The sequence below is a fragment of the Nelumbo nucifera genome, chromosome 3 (genome assembly GCF_055504915.1).
Source record: "Nelumbo nucifera cultivar China Antique chromosome 3, China Antique-T2T, whole genome shotgun sequence".
Taxonomy (NCBI): Eukaryota; Viridiplantae; Streptophyta; class Magnoliopsida; order Proteales; family Nelumbonaceae; genus Nelumbo; species Nelumbo nucifera.
In genome coordinates, this window is record NC_142651.1 from 62,028,936 (window position 1) to 62,047,679 (window position 18,744).

Genomic DNA, 18,744 nt, shown 5'->3' on the forward strand with positions numbered 1-18,744 from the left:
TGATTCGTAAGCCCCACATTGCTTCGAATTTAGAAATGAAAACCTTGCCTTGGAGGAAAAATCTCATAAATGGGTTGATTCATGTGTCAACTCATGAATGCGTATGATATAAATTAATTTTTACGTATAATATTTAATACAAAATAAAATATGTGTGTATAAAACATTTTATACTATAAATATATTATGTATATATATTATTAAATATATAATATAGTGTGGTCCCATGCTCAGCCCAGAATTTTTCCGGCTGAGCCAGACCAGGTTCCAAGAAATGATAACACCTAAATATTAGTACAGTCTGGGCCATAGCCCATAAGTCAGCCAGACCCCATCTTGTATCAAATTTGGTCCGGCTTATCCCCACAAATTTGGCAAAGAAATTCCTGTGAGGCCAGGCCAGCCCCCCTCAGATCATCTGCACCTCCCAAGGTCCACCAATGAATGAAAACTTTATGTGCTAAGCCAGTGTTAAGACTCGGACAAGGTCGGAGTTGGACCATCAAAACCTGTTTTCAGGCTGCTTGGTTCTTATGAATGTTGACTTTGATTAAATCTACCTTAAATAGATTTATTGATATCTATTATAACTTATAATATAATATTTATTTATATTAAACTTATTTTGATATAGAGTGGTTTTATAAAATATTCTGGAATTATTTATTATTTGTTATGAACAAAATGATAACAAATAATTATATTTCTTTCTTTTATTTTATTTGAATGAACCAAATAATTGAACCCTGACGTTCAGAACTCTAAAACCAATATTGTCCCACTTGTACTCTCTTTCGATTATTGACTCTAAACTAAATTATAAGATGCATTCGGAAACAGAACTGCTTTCAACTCGACTCTGATTTTCGGATCAGTGGTTCAATTGCGGTCAAAACGATTGAATGGTATATTTTGCATCTGACCGTCATGTTAGAATATTATGTTAAGATTATAGGATGAATGAGATATAAATATATGTTATGAGAGAGGAGAGAGTGAGAAGGGCGTTTGGTTGAAGAAAGAAAAAGAAAAAGAACCGCAGTTGCCAACTTGCCAGCTGTCACTGTGTAATTGTTGAGTACTGTCCACTAGCACCATTGTGCTGCCCAGTCACTGCCACAACCTATATCTTGTTCACTTCTTGCCGTCAAAAAAATGGAAGCCAATTTCCGTTTACTGCTATAGGAAACTCTCCAAGAGATGGAATTGGATGTCCTTGCATCTCTGTTGTCGTGTTGAAGTTGAGATCTGCTTTCATCAGGGAAAACCTGTACTCATACCATTCTAACAGTACAAATATAGCAATACAAAATAGAAGATTTTGTGTTATCTATCTATCTATTTATCTATCTATCTATTTATATATATTTACAGTTTTAGAAGAAGTACAAATATGTATAATATGAATATATACAAAGTTTTGCACTGTCTATTTTAGCTTCAATTCACGGTCATGATTCATTCCTCTGTACTTTGAGGCTATAAAATTCTGATCTGGGCTGATTGATCATTCTCCCAAAGTTAAAACCTGATAGTCTAAAATGTAGATTGTAGACCCTACTTCTATTAAAAGTAACCTTTAGTTAAAGTGGGTTAGGTAATAAATTGGGTCCAACAATTTAATAATTAAACCACCCAAATCAACGTCTCAACAGTTCTTTAATTCAATAAATAATGGACTTTTAATCGATAAAGACAATTTTTTTCCCTAATATCAATAAAAATAACAATTTTCACACAATAACTAGAATATGATAACTTTTTGAAAAAAGTATTAAATAAGGGCACTACATAGTGTTGCTCATAAAAAAAATACTCAAAACCCATGTACAATCAAATTAATTAATGGGGTAATAGCATATAAGGACAATTTTTGGGGTTTAATATCAATAAAAGTAATGTTTTTAAAAAAAAATTCAAAAATATGTTAACTTTTTTAAAATAATATCAATAAAAAGCAAAAACACTGTTTATCATCTTCTTCTTGCCATTTGTTTCACCAGCACCACCGTCCATCGCCGCCCGCCGGCGACCGCCACCACTGCCACTGCCGTCCGCTACCGCTCGCCACTGCCTCCGCCTCTGACAACATTGCTAGAGGTGGCCGGAGGCAAAGGTGGCGGCAGCACTGGTGAACAAATGACAAGAAGAAGATGATGAACGATGCTTTTGCCTTTTATTATTATTATTTTTAAAAAGTTAATCTATTTTTGAAATATTTTTAAAAATATTATTTTTATTAATATTAACCCCCAAAAATTGCCTTATATGCTATTATCCCTTAATTAATTCTCACCTAACCAATCTGAGAGCATCTTCAAGCTCCTTTCCCTTTGGAACGACACCGGACATCACCGTACGGACGGACGGACGACAGGTCATAGCTATCGACGGCCGGGTTCTTTGTCATTGCCAAGATGATCAGAGGGAGAAACGGACTGACGGTTACCTTATATTTTTGTATGAGCTCCATCATTGCCACCGCCTCGAATTTTTGCATGATCAGAATTGCCTCGTTGGCTCGTAGCCCGCAAAACAACATCGAGATAAGCGAGTAGATGTGGAAGAGAGGAAGCAGTGCAGCACACATAACAATACGTCCTCACTGTGAAGATACATGTTAGGGTTGTCTCCGTCAACCTGTTGCGCCATGCTGGTGACGAGACCCCTATGAGTTAGCATCACCCCTTTGGGCAACCCAGTTGTCCCCGTTGAATAAGGTAGGGCGACGACGTCGTCGTGGTGAATCTTTACAGCAGGCATTTCTGACTCATCAGAATGAGTCAACTCAGAGAAATGCAGAAAACCATCGGTGGGTAAGTCGGTAGTCATGATCTTAACGTCGTTCTCCTTGGCGAACTCCCTCAGTTTCTCAACATGGCAGGCTTGTGTAATGATAAGTCTGGCATTTGAGGCTTTGGCTTGTTTGGCTATCTTCGCCGAGATGTAGAAGGACTCGCTACTGTGTTCGTGGCACCACGGTACGTAAAACACACCGAAAAAGGCAAAGATGAACTCGAGCGAGTTGGGCAGTAGAAGCATGATCACTTGACCTCAAGCCCTGCTGCTACTTTTCTGGAGATGAGTTCTACTTCAATGTAAGTGTATGTCTCGTCAGTGGCGCCGTTTACCAGACATGGCCGGGAGCCGAACTACGATATGTTTTCGAAACAATATGAGTGCAAAGGGAGATGGTTTGAGATGTAGATATCAGTAAGCTTTGACCAGTAAATGAATTCCTTTTATTTCATTGCAGTCTCCATTGGAGCAGCTGGAGCCATTGAAATAAGTTTCATAGAGAGAGAGAGAGTTCAGGTTTGAGGTTGGCTGGGATCCTGAGGTTGTTGACGACGTCACTTTGATTAAAGAAGCAAGAAGACATTCCACTGTGTCACCTATCATTTTACCTAACGTGGCTTCTCCTAAGGATCCGGTTATAGTTAGCGTCGATGACCTTAACCTACCACGGTAGTTTAGAACTTTAGATGGACGTGGTGATGGAGAAACCATGTTCCGGCAACAGTGCCATTATCCTTATTTGATACTTTTTCAAAAAAAGTTATCACAGTCGGTGCAAAGTTGCCTTTATCGGCCCGAAGCCCCCATATGAACCGCATCCTGCCCATGGATTTGGTATTAATCCACGGTCAAGATTTATCCCACCATATGGTGGGGCTAAGATTTAAAAAACCCCTTGAATTAATGGTTTTTTAGGTTTCTTTGGCCAATTTTACTTCAGAATTTGAAATCTCAAAGAGGCCGGTACGGAATTCAAAACTCCCATCGCCCCCATCTAACAATTCTGATTTTTTTTTTCAACTACACCCAATCCACACGTCAGCCAAAAGGTTGAAATATTTTTACCGTTATACCCCTGGATGCAAAAAAAGAATAAAACGAAGACATTTCGAAGCTCCTTTCTCCCAAAGTTTCGACCGTCTTCCCCGTTCAAACGTTGAAAGGTTTCTCAGAGGCTCTCTACATTCACCATCCGGTAGAGGTCCCATTTTTTCATTGGCCGAAGGAAGCTCGATTTACTCACAAAAAACAAAAACATTTATTCTCTCCTTTCATCCCCTTGTTTGAACGTTGGAAGATTTCCCAGAGGCCCCCTGTACCCATTTTGAACATTGAAAGATTTCTCATAGGCTCCCTGTGTTGCCATCTGGTAGAGGTCCCATTTCGTCATTGATCGAAGGAAGCTCAATTTACCCGTCGTTCAAAGAAAACGAAGACACTTATTCACTCTATTCGTCCCTTCGTTTCAAACGTTGAAAGGTTTCTTAAAGGCCCCTTGTAATGGCCATCAGAGTTTGCTGTTGTTCACCATTGGAAGTGAGGTTTACTAGACTTTGGAAGAAATATCTTCCGTCTGTTTCTTCTTCTGTCTCCTTCTTCCCCTGTATTTGAACATTGGAAGGATTCTCAAAGGCCCCCTTTGTTCATTGGTTGAAGGTTTTCCAATTTACCGGACATCGTGCATCCCTCCGCATCCAATTCCAATGGGATTTGCTCCTCCAATACTCTGTTCCATTGCTCTGAGTTTGATAAGGAACTAGTTGTGATTGAATTCAATTCTTTAATGTGTTAATGTGGGAGTTTTACTTTGCATTTGCCATTACTCGTTGTGTTGTTTGTCGAACTGGAGTTGGAATTGCTCCATTCTGTTAGGCATTCAAGCAATAGGCATTCTATCGCACTATTGTTGCTCTATACAAACAATTTGTTTGGTGAATACCCTGTATTAAATCGATTATCATTGGGAGTTGATTTCTTGGTTTTGTGGGACAAGGTGCTCCACTAAACATTTTATGGAGATGGTGAATAGTTTGTCTCTAAGTCTGAAGCATAAGCGAAGGCTCTAACAGACTCCCTTTGGATATTTCTTGGATTTGCCATACGTGCTTGTGGAGGCATCTCACCTGAGTTATCTAATGACATCATGGGACTCAAATAGCCATTGCTTTACAGTTGGTGGAAGGACTATGAAATTCTATGTGGCCGATGTTGCATTGATAACGGGGCTTGGCCTATTGGGTAGTACAATTTCCCTATCGGAAGGCCTTCCCAATAGGAGATTGTTCATGGATTCGTTTGTCTTGGATGAAAACCACTCTGCCTCTATAGAGTTGGATCTGGTGTGGTGTAGGTTGAAAAAGATTGTGTTGTTGGATGGTGAGGAGCATATTGAGGAGGTGGTGAAGTTAATTATTTTGTTCTTATTCGGTTATGTTTTGTTTTCCCAATGCAGTTTGAGGGTGCGCTCTTTCTAGGCTGGATACATTGATGATTTACGATGTATTGGTGATTATGCTTGGGGTAAATGTGTACATGAATACCTGGTTTATGGTCTTGACCAGTTTGTTTCTTGTTGTGGTGTTGGATCGAGTAGAGCCTTGTTTAGTGGCTACCCATTTGGATGTAGCATTGTATTGATGGTTAGTGTGGATGGTATTCATTATTTTTTATTTATACTTTATGTAAATCTCATTCAATTGATCATCGCTTATTGGTTGTTTGTTTTTTGTTGTCATGGATTTACGAGCACACAATGCTTTTCACTCCTTCAGTTCCCTATAACAGTCCTCGTTTGTTCAAGTGGTAGAATGTGGAGTACCAGTGGAAGCTGTAGAGAGCTAATTTGTTAAGAAAGCTAGGTCAGAAATGGTTTTCACTTATGTTCCTCTACTTATGGTGTTTATAGTTTTTAATTGTTTAGTTATGGGGAGACCTAAGATCTCATATGGATTTCTAAACTCGTTATGGGTTCTTGAGGTTCTAAACCCTACTAGTGAGGAGTTGGCTTTAGTGGAAGTTCGGTCGGAGGGTTGTGTAAGCAAAACTAATGATATTAATTTTGTTTTCCGTGGAGTCCTTTATGTGACCCAAGTACATGGAAGCTGATGTATATAGAGTAGTTAACCTTTGGTGTTCATATGTAGTTTGTGGATTAAGGGGGTTATAGTGTGGGTAAGGAACCATTTTCTGATAGAGAGGATCCTGATCACGAGTGGGATCGGAGGGGGCAAAAGGTATTATTAGCGTAGCATACATGTTTTGAGTTATATATAAGATGACGAACTACTTGTGTAGAGATTTGTTAACTAGCTCCTAACTTGATTTTACAGGGATTCTACAAATCTTATGTTGAATCTATGGAATATCAAATTTTGTGTATAGAGGCCAACCAATACACATCGATGAGAAAGTAGAACAAAACACTTCATGATGAAGTTAAAAAGCTTAGTGCAATGTTGACAAATAATAGTTTGGACCCAGATGCAGTATCATTGAGTGAGAGGCTGATAGCTTTGGCAACCCGCGTGCCAGAAGATGATGAGTATGGTGCAGACTTGCTTGTTGAAGTTGCAGTCGACACCATGGGGGTAGAGCAATCTCCTAAAAGGACCAGCGTTGTAGCCCTATCTTGCGAGATCGTTAATGTTTCTCCTTTCATTCCCTCTACCTATAAACGTAGGTTTTCTCGGTCAAGAAAAGAGCGAAAGCAAAACAACATAGTGGTGTCACCTTACCGACCTCTTGGGCCACAAGGGTAGGTAGTGAAAGAGTTTGTCATCACTACAAGGTCCAAAAGAGCAATAAGGGCGGGGTGTCTTCTTCTTTTCTTTCTCCTTCTCTCTCTACTAGTTCGAACTGTTGAAGCTACTGAAATAACATGGTATCAGAGTGCTAAATTAAAGAGAAGAAGGCTGCGGCACCAAGGTTCATATTTTGCAATTTCTTCTTCTTTTGGGTTCTTCTTCTTTGGGATGCAAAATCTGAGGTACTCAGTTTAGTTACTGCAGCAAGTTTTATTTTTTTTAGGACTGCCGAAGTCCCTATTTCAAGTGTTAGGAAGGTATGACAGTCCTAGGCTATCAGTTCCATATTGCTATCACCATGTGTGATAGCTTTGGTAGTGTAGTGGTGTTCACCCTTTATTGAGCAGTTCAAGAGGGTTTGTGTGTAGTTAGTTGAGTTGCTAAGTTACTGTTATTGAGCTTTATGTTTTTGAGTCACCAGTAGTGGTGTGAACAAGAACAAAGTATGTGTTTTTTGTGTTGGAAGAAGTGGACAAATAGTGCACATCAATGTTTTGACTTGTCATTGCTGTCTGCATGCTAGTTTACATCTTTATTTTAATCTACAATGGTAGCCGAACCTGTCTGAAACATCAAGATTGTAATCTAAATGGTAGTTTACATAATGGTGGTTGATTGTGACTGAGTATGAACCTATTCTCTATGTTTGGAGACTTCTGTAGTGTTTGAAACATTAAGCTCTTGACAGCAATCGATTGGTGACTGGGGTTTCAGCATTAGAAGTAGCATCGGGAGGACATAATGGCACCAACTAGAGATGGTTGTATTGATGAGAAACCGAGTGTGATGATTTCCTCCGACTATTTGGGTGTGCAGATGACTTTAATTAAACTTAATGGTGAGAATTATGTGCCATGGTCCAAGTCAATGACTGGGAACAGGAAGATGCCCAAATCATGACGTGGTTATAGAACAATACGGAACCCAAAATAAGTGCTAACTATATGTTCTTAGATACAACTAAGGACATATGGGAACATGCCAAGAAGTTTTATTCTAGGCAGGATAATACTATGAGGGTATATCAACTCTATCAGGAGTATTTCGATCTGTAGTAAGGGAATAAAACCCTAGAAGAGTACTATGCCACTATGAAAAACCTCATAAATGAACTCAATGTCTATCATCCCCTCACTCCAAATGTTAAGGTCCAACAACAACAGAGGGAACAACTTGATGTCACTGGGTTCTTGGTGGGGCTTAAATCAAAGTACAAACTAGTTAGAGCCCAAATATTGGGAGGCTCTACTCTTCCTACACTTGAGGAAGTGTCTGCACGGCTTTGTAGGATTTCTTTGGGATCTACAGAGAATCCCACACCATTTGATAGATTAGTATTTGTGGTAGCCAGAGGAGGTGGATGTGGTACTAGAGGGGGAGGGCATGCATCCCAAGGAGGTCGTGGTGGTTCCATATTTGGCCGTGGTGGTGGTCGTGACTCATGGGGAGGCTATGGTAAAGGAAAATGTAACTCTATTAGGAAGTGTACCCACTATGGTAGGGAAGGACATTTAATGAATTTATGTTATTATCTCCATGGCCCATCTTCTACATGGGCTAATCATGTAGTAGCTGGTGGGGTTGATGTCAGTGATAACCAACAAACAAATTTAATACCTTCCACATCTGCATTTGTTTCTAGGAAGGAGATGATGAATCTACCGCGTGATGAGTATGAGAGGTTCCTCCATGCTACTTCACAATATACTACAACCACCCTTGCATACTTAGGTATAGCTTGTCTGGCATCCAAACCCTCTCCCTGTATTTTTGACTATGGAGCCTCTAATCACATGATCGAGACTTTAGGTGTGTTCTCTTCCCTCTTTGAAACTTTCACACCTCAAATTGTTAACCTTGCCAACAGTTCCTCTTTTCCCATCTATGGTGTTGGTAATGTTGACACGACTTCTCTTTCTTTATCATTTGTTTTATATGTACTTAAATTTCCATTCAATCTTATTTCGGTTAGTAAGTTAACTAAGACCCTTAATTTTTCTATTACATTTTCCCTTCCTTTCGTGTTTTTTAGGATCATAAGAAGGGGAAGAAGATTGGTGGAGGGCATAAAGCTGGTGGATTGTATTATCTTGACGATGGTGGATCGTCAATTACACTTCAGACTTCACTCACTCATCTACAATGGCTTTTCTCAAGGCACTCAAGATACTGGTTCCGTCTGACTCATTTGTTGTCTTTACAGTGTTAGTTGTGTCAGTATGTGAAACACCATTGGGTTTCCTTCAGTCATAGAGTTGATAGTCGTATGTTGAGTCCTTGTGCTTTAGTTCATTTAGATGTTTGGGGTATGATTAAAATAGACTCTTATAATGCTTACAAGTATTTTGTCACTTTTATTGATGATTGTTAAAGGGTGACATAGATTTATTTAATGAAAGAAATGAGTGAATTATTTTCCATTTTTCAAAAATTCCTTGCTAAAATACGTATGTAAATTGGTGTTCCTATCAAAGTCCTTTACTCAGATAATGGTCATGAATACTTTCTTACTTCCTTTCAATAGTATTTAGAACAACATGACATCATTCATCAAACTTCATGTGCATCCACTCCTCAACAAAATGGGGTGGCTAACTGAAAGAACCATCACCTCCTTTAAACTTCTCGGTCTATTTTTCATCATATGAGTGTTTCTAAACGATTTTGGAGTGGTGTTGTGCTTACTACTTGTTTCCTTATTAATCGGATGCCCTCCTTCGTCTTTCATGGTCAGCCTCCCCTTTCTATTCTGTGCCCCACCTTGTCTCCCTTTTCATTAACACCTCGGGTCTTTGGTTGTGTGTGCTTTATTCACAATCTGAGTCATGTGTTAGACAAGATGGATGCATGCTCTATTAAGTATATCTTTCTTGGCTACTCTTACACCCAAAAAGGGTATAAGTGTTACAATCCCATTACTCAGAAGTTCTATGTTTGCCATGATGTCACTTTTTTTGAGTCTATCCCGTTCTTTTCGGGACCTAAAGTATTGGTATCTCCACCTTTGCTTCCTCTCCCTCTTCCATTCCGTGATCCCATTCTAGTTGTTCTAGTTGGGGCTGAACCTTCACCTCCTGCATTGCAAATTCCTACTGAACGACCACCAATTTCGCACGTGTATACTCATTGACAAATACCAGTTCCTCCTCTAGCTATTACCTTGTCTACGGATCCTGTTGTTGCTCCTGCCCCAGAACCATTAGAGCTTGATATTCCCATTGCTTTACGGAAAGGTAAACATAGTTGTTACCTCAATTCCATTTCCAATTTTGTTTCAGTCTCTCACCTTTCTGCTTCACATCGCCAGTTTGTTTCACTGTTGTCATCTATCTCTATAACTAAGAATGTCCAAAAGGCCCTTACTTCACCCGGGTGGCGTCAAGCAATAGAGGATGAACTCTCTGCTCTTCAGCATACTCAAACGTGGGAGCTCACTACTCTTCCTCCCGATAAGCATGTGGTGGGTTGTAAATGGGTGTATATTGTTAAATACTTACCGGATGGCATGTAGAGTGTTTGATGGCCTAACTTGTTGCTAAAGGTTACTTGTAGTTGTATGGGTTGGACTATATGGAGACCTTCTCTCCAGTGGCAAAGATTGGCTCCGTTGTTTCTTAATGTCCTTGGTAGTTATGTATGGTTGGCCCTTGTTTTAACTTGACATTAAAAATGCCTTCTTTCATGGTGACCTTATGGAGGAGGTATATATGGAGCAACCACCTGGGTTTGTTGCTCAGGGGGAGGATGGTAAGGTGTGTCGATTGAAAAAGACAATTTATGGGTTGAAACAATCTCCTTGTGCTTGGTTTGGGAAGTTTAGTGAAGTGGTGAAGAATTTCGGAATGAAAAAATGTCAGGTTGACCACTCAATGTTCAACTTTGATTCAGAAGCCGGAAAAATTCTATTAGTAGTCTATGTGGATGATATTGTCATAACTAGTAGTGACAGATTGGAGATTGATAAACTAAATGTCTTTCTGCAAGACCATTTTCAAACAAAAGACCTTGGGAAGTTGAAGTATTTCTCAGGTATAGAAGTTGCCAGATCAAAACAAGGTGTAGACCTATGCCAAAGAAAATATGTCATTGATCTGCTGGATAAAACAGGATTGTTAGGTGCAAAACTGACTGAAACTCCCATGGAAGCAATTGCTAAGTTGAGTAGTGATACAGGTGAAATATTTGATGATCCTGGAAGACATAGATAGTTAGCGGGGAAGCTGAACTATTTGACTATCATAGGACCAGGCATCTCCTTTGCAGTCAGTGTGGTGAACCAATTTATGCAAAATCCTCGAATACCTCACTGTGATGTAGTTCTTATAATTGTAAGGTACCTGAAGGGAGCTCCAGGCCATTGGTTATTGTACAAACCAAGAGGAAGACTCGAGGTAGTTGGGTATATAGATGCAGATTGGGCAAGATAATTGTTGGATAGAAGATCTACTACAGGTTACTGCACAATTTTTGGAGAAATTCTTATGACATGGAAGAGTAAGAAGCAGACCGTTGTGGCAAGGAGTAGTGCTAAAGCCAAATACAAAGCCATGACACACACTACATGTGAATTAATATGGCTAAGGAACCTCCTACAAAAAATTAGATTCTCAATGGGCAGACCTATGAGATTGTATTGTGATAATCAAGTTACATTTCACATCTCATCTAATCCTGTTTTTCATGAGAGAACAAAGCACATAGAGATTGATTGCCACTTTTTGAGGGAGAAAGTCCTTACTGAGAGATAAACACAGAACATGTGGCCTCAGATGATCATGGGCAGATTTTTTTACAAAAGGTTTAAGCTTAGGGAGAGTGAACTATATATGTAACTAGTTGAGATTATATGACATATATTCTCTAGCTTGAGGGGGAGAGTTAGAGTTAGCCGAATAAGGGTAGATTAGTTATTTCATTCAGTTTAAGTTATGTTCTTATGTGGCAATTCTAATATCACTCTTGTAGACATCCTTTCCTATACTTAAGTTGGGGTAGTTTAGTCATTGTACAATAATTAGAACGCCTAATCCATATTATGGTTGACTGGTAGGGTTTAGGCTACCAAGTTTGACTTCTTCTTCTTCTTCTTGTTCTCTTTCTCATTCCCTCTCTACTGGTTTGAATTTCTGAAGCTACTGAAATAACAATTAACAACGCAAATTAGTGTACAGAGCTAATGATTGAGTAGATCTAATTATGTAAATGTACAATTGAATGGCTTAAAGAAATGCAAAATTTTTTGCCTTATCTTTAGATCATTTTTTCCCCATTATGTGTGTGGTGCAATTATGGTGAAATACTAAGATGACTTGAAAACTTTTTTTTCCTCTTTTTCTCATCTAATCATTGTGCAGAGCTAATGATTGAGCAGATCAAACTATGTAACTGTATAGTTGAATGGCTTAAAGAAATGTAAAATTTTTTTTTACCTTATCTTCAAAGTAGTGTTTCCCATTATGCGTGTGGTGTGACTTGTTATCAAATATTTGCTCCATAGGTAGTGGCATAAAGCAATGTAAAATATTTTTAAACAAATAGGAGGGTGTGGGCTTGGTGGCTATGGTACACATCCACACCCGCAGGAGAGGCCATTGGGTGGTTTTACCGTTTCTAACACACTATTTTAGAGGGGGCGGGGTAAATGGGCAGCAGTACCACCTCCACGGGGTGGGGTGATGTCCCCTAGACATCCCATCTGGAGGCAAAGATACTTAGGGGCTAATGAGGATCTTGGAGTTTGCCCAATGCTCAGGTTCACTATCTTTTACCCAACCACCAACGTGTTTGTTCAATGTGAAACGCCTCCTCATTAGTGACTTATACTTGTTGGTGGATCTCGTGTACATGATTTTAAATGTTACAGTCTTGATTGCATCATGCAAATCATTCAATAAACAAAACTGTGTCATGTACGATTTCAGATTTTTCATGAGGCATCCATAGCAGAAGGCATGTAAATCTGATTGAAAAATCCGTTGGACCGCATCCACCAAGCTACTTCCCCTATTTGAAACAACCACAACATCTCTATCATCATTGATTGCTTCTTTAAGATGTCCCATAAACCAAGTGTAATCCTTAAGGCACTTTGTCGGGACAATGACAAATGTCACGGGGAACGTTCCATTGTTGGCATCTATTGTGATGGTGGCTAGAAACTTCCCCTAGTAGTTTCCATTTAAGTATGCCCCAACTACAAATAGTAGTGGCCAGCACATGGAGCGAAATCTATGGAGAGATGCATGGAATGCTAAGAAGAGTTGCTTGAAATGGCCATCTTTGTTAATGCTATACATGACATAGGAACCTGGATTGGACTCGACAATCTTCTCATAGAACCTTAGAATACTTGTGTAAGAGTCATCATCCATGTCGTTGATACCTTTTTGACCTCTTTCCCCTCCAAGCCTGTAATACGTTAACTATAACGTGTAGTCACATTTGAAGTCCTTGATGATATCCTTTGCTCTATAGGATGGACTGCCCTATACCTTTTCAACAAGATCTCTAGCAAACTTATTTGACCTAGGAAGACTTACAGAGGATGATGCACCTATTGTGTGGGAATGTAGAGGTTGACACTTTTGCACTCGGACCATTGGCCCTCCTCTTAGTGCATTGGCTCGAATTTTCCACTAACAGTTGTCCATACTACATTGCACATGAATGCGTGTCCTATCGTTCTTGTTATACTTAAAGGAAAACCTATGGCCTATAGAGTATTTAGACAAGGCAATTCAAAATGCAGCCGCGTCTTTAAACACTTGGTTAACTCCAGTTATGAGACCATGCCACACTCTTGCTACCAAGCTACTGCTATCAAAATTACCATTTTATCCAATATACGTATGCATGCTTTGGTTACTGTCGAAGTCAGGTTCTACACCATCATTTGAGTAATCCTAATCCCTCGTCGATTGATAACTCTGCATTTTGATGCCTTAAGGGCATCAATTCAGGGGTATTTTTAGCCTTAGAATAGTCAAAGTATGTATTTTCCCAATTAAATTCAATGTTGTGGCCTCTGAGGGTATTTGTGCAAATTTTGGGGAAAACTAGGAAGTTTTCATGGCTGAAATGCAGGTTTTGGGAAACTGGTGTGAAGTCCAGCTGAGAGAGGGGGTGTTTTTGTGAAAAACTGAAAGCAGGAGGGCGCCTCCTAACTGCTAAACCCAGTTTGGCGCCCTTCCCGTTGTATTAGCATGCTCCCCACACCTTAGCAAACCCTAGGGTGCCTTTTAACCCATTCTTTTCACTCTTAACAAACCCTAGCCGCCCCTAACTGCTAAATCCTCACCTTCCATCCCTTCTAATCTCCACCATCCATTATAGGGCACTCTCTTTTTCGCATTCTAACACTAGGAGCCACCTAACTTCTAATCTTCACCATTCAGCCTTTAGTTATTAAATCTCAGGCTTACATAATATTGGGCACCCTTTCCTTCTCTTCTCAACCTTAGGATCAACCCAGAACCATCCTAATCGTTCATTAGAAACCCTAGGGCATTCATATCTTTGCTAAAACCCAACTGCCGCCCCTCTCGTTCTCTTTAATCTCAATTGTATCCACCCTTCTCTATAAAAAGGACCTGAAGGCTCATGGGAAAGGGTTGGATTCTGCCCCCAGGTAAGACTGAAAACTGATCTTGAGAAGTTCAAGGGTAGAGGAAGAGGAGGACGCCCTAGCAAGAGGAGGGGTTCCTACTTGCAATTTGCCAACACCACTACTGCCACCTCTGGAATCGGATCCCAACCACTTTTACTTTATTTTAGTTTTACTTTCTGTTCTTTCAATTCCAATTTCGTTATTTACTTTCTACAATTTATTTTCATTCCGTTTGATCTTAGTTTTATTTTCTGTAGATTTGCAATTTGGCCAGGTAAGACAGAAGGCCTAACTCGAGAAGTTCGAGGGTCAAAGGAGAGATCCAGAGACTGCTACCTCTGATCGGATTACAGATTTTTATTTCATTTCTTTTTGTTTATTTATTTATGTATTTATTTATGTTTCTGCGCTTTTAACTTTTAGCATTGATTGAATTCTATATTTATCTTAGTTTAATTAATTAATTTATATTTCTGCACTTCCATGTTGTTGTACTAAATAAGTGCTTGTATGTCACTTTGGTGTTGAAGTCTTAGGGTGCGTCTCTCCTCACATTAGATTTTGTACTCTATTTTCACAACGCATGGGTCAATCCCAAAATTCCCACAGACGGTATGCACAAATTAATTTAATTCTATGCTCTCGTTGATAACCATGCCAACTAATTCACCATTAAAGGTGCAAATGCTTAAGATTGACTTATCCACTCCAGGGTCTATATTTGTTTGTGAACAGAAGGCACACTTGCAAAAAAGATAGATAGCATCAGTCATAACTATTGCTACTATGAGAAGATAGGGGGAAAACATTTTGATGAAAGAACACAATAGTGTGACTTAGCTGAATGACATGTGAACCACCACCAACCTTGGTACAATCCCCCAACGTTCACAGGGTAGAAGCTTCGTGCCTATGAGCCGGGTTTGTGAGAGAAGGCCCTTCAAATATTTTCCATAGTGACGTTCAGAGGCGAGTTCGACATCCAAATGGATAGCTATGGGGGTGGTGGTTAAGAGATAAAGGGTGGAGATGGGGTGAGTGTTTAAGGGAGAGGGGTAGGGAGTGGGTGGACTATGCGGTCAGTGACCAGAGGGCAATGTAATGTAAAGGAGATAGATGATGATGGTGCAGTTCAATGACCATTGGGCAGTCTAATGTAAAGGAGGTGCATTACAGAGTGATGCATGTCAATCAACTAGTAGATTCACCCGTCGACAGACATCACCATGGGTTGGAGGTATAGACCAGACCTAGGTACTACTTCATACAAGTCTTGACCATCCATGCACAAGGACCAAAGGAGACTTAGCATGGTGATGGTGCAGGTCAATGACTAGTGGGCAATATAATGTAAATGAGATACATGGTGATGGTGTAGTTCAATGACCATTGGGCAATCTAATGTAAAGAAGGTGTATTGCAAAGTGATGCCTGCCAATCAGTTAGTAGAGTTGCCCATTGATAGACATCACCATGGGTTGGAGGTATAGACTAGACCTAGGTACTACTTCATACAAGTTTTGACCGCCCATGCACAAGGACCAAGGGAGTCTTAGCATGGTGATGGTGTAGCATTGACTAGTGGGCAATATAATGTAAAGGAGATACATGGTGATGGTGCAGTTCAATGACCATTGGGCAATGTAATGTAAAGGAGGTACATTGCACAATGATGCATGCCAATTAGTTAGTAGATTCACCCATTAACAAACATCACAATAGAATCAACCATTGAAAATCTCTCCAACATATTGCATTACAATGACCTTTGGGCCTAGCCAGGCTCCTATAACATCTATAAATGTGGTAGTTCAAGCATCCGGTGAACATACTTCACAATACAAACATTGGTCACCTTCTAACCAAATTTGTCCTCTGTTTTTTAGGTGGATGATGGAATACAATGATGTCACCACTGTCATACTTCCACAAAGGGATCTACTTAACTTGATCCTTCATGAATTGAACGTTTAGGATGTAGAGTGGATTGTGAGTTCCAGCAACAACCTCAATCAAGCAACCGTGGCCTTCATTGTATGTGGACACGAGACATCATTTATTGGCGAACTCCACATCAGAGAAGCCCACTGCGTCCGTGTGGTGGATCTCACATACATAGAAAATCTCCACATTCCCAGGTAGAGTCGGAACCTACAGAGAGACGTGGACACTTTGATGTAGGAGAATTTGGCTTTGAGGCAGAAAATTATGGAACTTGACCATGAAGTTACACAATGGAGGGCGCATAACAAAAGTAGTGTATGCAACAACAATCTATAACGGGTGGAGAACGGTCCCCGTTGTCGCTAGTGGTGCACTTGGTACCACAAAGGGACTAATCATATCTATTAGCCGTATATTTTGACCAATAGGTGTATTGTCCCTACAACCTCCCCACCCACCCAACCTAAACACTATCCCAACAGCATGGGAGCACCCCCCACTAGGGGTTTTAGGAACCCTTCCTTTCGTTTATGCTAGTATAACATGTATGTGGAAATCTTAAATAGCAATGGACGTACCAAAATTTTAATGGAAGTGGACGTGTATTGCTTTTACATGTGTCTACATCACACATGTGTGAATTGGATTTATCTATACGTCTAGGCCTGCATGTCACACGTGCCAAGTAGCATGTCAAAATTGGCAAAACCACCCCTTGGCGGCTTGGCCGCTCCGACGGGTGCAGACATGTTTTGTGGCCACCAAACCTACACCCTCTTGTTCCACTAGCCCACCGACCATCACAACACCTTCTGGCAGCTCGTCGACCCAACATTCCACTTGATGGTGGGAAATGGTGCTTCTGCAAAAGCACCATTTCCCATCATTGAGCTTCACCGTTAGCTCGGGGTGTCTCTACCTCCCATTGTGACGTACAAGGGACCTCACCCCACCTCGTGGAGGTGGTATCACCGTCCATCTACCCCTGTGCCCCCCTCTGGGACAGCATGTCAGAAATGGCTAAACCACCCACTAGCTGCTTCGACGGGTGAAGACGTGTTCCATGGCCACCAAACCTACACCTAGGGGTGTCAATTGGACTGGATTTGGTCCAATCTGGTCCAGTCCAATGTGAGTCCATTATAAATGGACCTGGTCCAATCCAGTCCAATGAATATTTTGGACCGGTCCAGAGGCTGTTCAATCTGTTCAAATTTATGTTAATTTAGATTGGTCTCAACTCAAGCCTGGTCCATTGACACCTATGTTCTAATCTTCTATCAATGGACTAGAAATTGGCTCAATCCAATATAAATTCATTAGGGATGGACCATGTCCAATCCAATATGTTAGCTCGAAGCATCTCTACCTACCGAGGTGATATACATGGGACCTCACCCCACCTCGTGGAGGTGGTACCGTTGCCTATCTACCTCTGCACCCTCCTCTGGGACTACATCTCATAAATGACAAAACCACCCACTGGCCACTCTGTTGGGTGTGAGTGTGTCTCATGGCCACCAAGCCCACACACTCCTGTTACCACTAGCCCACCGACCATCCAAACACCTTTCGGCAGCCCATCGGCTCAACGACCTAAACCAACGATGGAAAATGATACTTTTACAAAAGCACTATTTCCCATCATTGGGCTTCCTCGTTAGCTCGGGGCATCTTCGCCTCTCGCGGTGATGTATAGGGGACCTCACCAAACCCCATGGAGGTGGTACCATTGCCAACTTACCCCCATGCCCCCCTCTAGGACAGTGTGTCAGAAATGACAAAACCACCTATTGACTGCTCCGACGGGTGCGGACGTGTCCCGTGGCCACCAAACCTACCCTCCTATTGCCATTAGCCCATCGAGCATCCCGACACCTTCCGGCAGCCCATCTGTCCAATTATCTAGACCGACGGTGGGAAACTGTGCTTCCCACCATTTCCGTTTCCCATCGTTGGACTTCCCTGTTAGCTCAAGGCATCTTTGCCTACCACGATGGTGTCTAGGGGACCTCACCCCACCTTGTGGAGGTGGTACCATTGCCCATCTAACCCTGCACCCCCTCTAGGATAGCGTGTAAGAAATTGCAAAACCATCCACTAGTCGCTCCGATGGGAGTGGATGTGTTCCGTGGCCACCAAACCCACACCCTCCTATTTCCCCTGGCCCATTGAGCATCCCAATACTTTTCGTCTGCCCATCATCCCAATGGCTCAGACCAACATTGGGAAATGGTGTTTTTGCAAAAGCATCATTTTCCATCATCATTCTTCCCTCTTAGCTCGGGGTGTCTTCTTCTCCCGTGGTGATGTCCAAGCGACCTTGCGCCACCCCGTGGAGGTGGTTCTGCCACCCATCTACCCTTGCGCCCCCTTCGGGATAGTGTGTTAGAAATGACAAAACCACCCACTGGTCGCTCTAACGAGTGTAGACGTGTTCCATGGCTACCAAACCCACACCCTCCTATTGCCACTGGCCCACCAAGCATCCTGACACCTTCCGGCCGCCCATTAGCCCAATGACCCAAACTGATGGTGGGAAACAGTGTTTCTGCAAAAGCATCGTTTCCCACCGTCAAGCTTCCCCATTAG

The 18,744-nt window shown here is 41.1% G+C and overlaps 1 pseudogene; it reads right to left on the reverse strand.

Moving 5' to 3' along the window:
- Positions 1 to 1,088: 1,088 nt before the first annotated feature.
- Positions 1,089 to 12,194, reverse strand: LOC104609456 (4-coumarate--CoA ligase 2 pseudogene; annotated as a pseudogene).
- Positions 12,195 to 18,744: the final 6,550 nt, after the last annotated feature.